The sequence below is a fragment of the Monopterus albus genome, unplaced genomic scaffold (assembly GCF_001952655.1).
Source record: "Monopterus albus unplaced genomic scaffold, M_albus_1.0 scaffold84.1, whole genome shotgun sequence".
Classification (NCBI taxonomy): domain Eukaryota; kingdom Metazoa; phylum Chordata; class Actinopteri; order Synbranchiformes; family Synbranchidae; genus Monopterus; species Monopterus albus.
The window spans coordinates 399976-403230 of record NW_018127964.1 but is presented as its reverse complement, the minus strand read 5'-3'; positions in this window follow the sequence as shown (position 1 = coordinate 403230).

The following is a 3255-nucleotide window of genomic DNA, read 5'->3' as shown; positions in this document are numbered from 1 at the left end:
ATCTCATCAAACGTTTGCTAAAAATGATGCTCCCTGCCAGCTCTCCAAATGGAACAATGGTTACAAGATCTTCCTCAAACGTCACATTCGCTCAGAAACTCCGGATACTCTTGACCAAAATGAATGGCAGAAATACATCATGCATAACGGGGGCTGTGACAGACCAACGCAGTCCTTCCTCGATAAAAATGACCTGGAGAAGGTGAAGGCTGTGTGCACGAACAGAGGGGGAAAGGTGTACAAGGAGAACCTCTGCATCAGCAGGCAGCCTTTCACTTTTGTCACAGTGAGGAGTGAACAGGGAACCTGTGGGATCAGGAGCGTCCGAAAGGAAAGTAAACATCTGATCCTGGCCTGTGAGGTGCTGGAAAATCAATGCCTGCCAGTCCATTTCGAGGGAAACCCTGGAAATCTAAGACCTGATAACAACGCCAAAGCCTGCCAGGACCCACAAGACAGATCTCCTAGTCAAGATCCTACTCCACCTAACAATCAAGCTCCCAGCTTTAAAAAGACGTGGCTCTGGTGGTTGTCTGTTATGCTTATATTTTATGGCTATTAAGTTTTTGCAGGAACTAAAACAACTATGTTTTTATCAAGGGACATTTTGCTCCTTGGATTCTCCTCCTGAGCATGTCTGCAGAATCTTTTAACGTTTGTCATTTGGTTTTAAAAAGTATTAAAAAATAATTATAACAACATATGAACAATTTTAGAAGCATTTCAATTTTTATAAAAGGATTTTTAAAATAAGTATTTGCAAATTCTATGCCTGTGTCTGTGTATCTACCTTTAATAGGTGTGTTTTTATTTTTGAGTTTTTTTTTAATCTACAGTAATTTCCATAATAAACATGAAAATAAAATAAATAAACAAACATTAACAAATAGTGAGTCGTTCACATATCAGTGTGAGGGCATTAATCATTCATACTTCACAGAAACCTATCTGAGGAGATGACAGAGCCAGTCGAGCTATACTGGATGCTCTGATAACATTTTCTGGATCCAAACCAAAAATAATATCATTAAACTCGTGGACTTTGATTTGATTTATTCTTTCAAGCATATAAAACAGTTGATATGACAACACACATAATTTTACACATAATCCAGTATCAATGTGCTTATACCTAGTACATGCTTGAATGGAAGTAGGAAGAAGTCAGACTTATCCAGTCCTACCCCATGACATCATCTTACCATCATTGGTTTGCAAGCAATAAATGATTCACTACTACAAGCAATAAATGATTCACTACTACACACACCCAAATTATACTAAAAAAGAATATAACAGTGTTAATATTCTTACATCACACCAGTGATATACTAAGGAATGGTTACAAAATATACACCACACCCACAATAGTCCATGTAGTTAATCATTGAGCCTGTTCTTGCATATATCTTGATTGACACATACCTTTATATTTATGTTTAAACTCGTCAATTCTATTACTATTTTTTATGTCTACACTTAAATTATTCCATAGTTTTACCCCACTTATGGAAATACAAAATCTTTTTTTGGTTGTACGTATAGCATGAATTTTTAAATTTAACTGACCCCTTAAATTGTATCCCCCTTCCCTTTCATTAAATAGTTTTTGAATTCCACCAGGTAATAAATTGTTCCTGGCTTTATACATAAACACAGCAGTCTTATATCCCACTAAATCAAAAAATCACTCTTTTAACCATTGTCATTCTGATACCATCACTATCGCTGGATGATTTATTACCACATTTGTTCACTATATCTATAATTTCCTTTTCTACAATCTTGGCTTAAGAAACATAGAACACATATGACTTCTATCCATAACTGGAACATTAAAGGTCTTTCAAAGATTAAGGTCTAGTCCTGCAATGCAGCTGTAAACATGAAGAGATTCAGAGACTTTATTTAACAGCATCTTAATAACTTATTCTTTTGAAATGTTTTTTTTTTTTTTTTTCTTTTATACAACTGCGAAAATGTTTTCTGGTCTAATTGGTGAATTTTTTTGTTTGTTTGTTTGTTTGCCTGTTGATTCCAACAGATAACCTATACCAGATTATTAGACCATTTCACACACCATATTGATAACATATTCTTCTCATATTCTAAGACAGTCCACACAGTCTAGAAGCCTGATGCTTTTTCTAAATTTTACCCCTGCCCTTTAAAAGAGTACCCCACAAATTTAGAATCGCTCTCCTGTACCATTGGTGGACAACAGACAGTTATAAAAATATCTGACTGCAGCAGACCCATCCTTTCTCTTCCATACTTTCATTCTTTTTCCTTGTCAAAAATGAGCAGCTACATTACTGCTGACAGTTTGTAGAGCCACATGTGATATGCTAGTAGTGGCTAATGTGGGAGTGAGCTACAGAAGTCTGGTAAGCTCATGTCTTTGTCACTCCACACACCTGGACTTTTCATTTTTCTGACTTAAGTGACATAAGTTGGGTCAGTTTATCAGATTTAGCACAGTTCACTTTGGAGCCACAAAAGGCTTCATAGAACCTTTTTCACACGTGCTGTAGAAATCACCCCACAAAACAGAGAAACTACCTCGTATTTTAACTTGAAACCAAGTCTTAAACTCCCCTAAAGCCTGGGAACAACTGAAGGTCTGCATAGATTATATAACTCTGAAGAAATATCATCACTCTGCTGGTCTCGCTATAAAACTTGTTCTTGTTCTCTCTCTCTCACACACACACAAATAAATAAACACCAAATAAACACACACAGTGATTAGTTACAGTAGGTAATTGCAGCTGCCCACACCCAAACATATCCACACTGGTTCTGCACCCCACCCTCTGTTACTGGCTCCTGGACTTTCTGACTGGCAGGCCCCAGACTGTCAGGATTGGCAATAGGACTTCAGCCAGCATTGTTACAAACACTGGCACCCCACAGGGATGTGTCCTCAGTCCCATCCTCTACACCCTGTTCACCCATGACTGTGTCACCTCCCACAAAGACAACATCATCCTGAAGTTCACGGATGACACCGCAGTGATAGGTCGCATCACTGGCGGGGACGAAGCAGCCTACAGGAGGGAGGTGGCCGGTCTGGTGTCTTGGTGCGAGGACAATAATCTGAGCCTCAACATGGACAAGACGAAGGAGATGATAGTGGACATGAGGAAGGAGAGGAGATCTCATCAGCCACCGTTCATCTGGGGACTCGAAGTGGAGAGGGTGAGCAGCTTCAAATCCCTGGGCGTCCATATCAGTGAGGACCTCACTTGGACA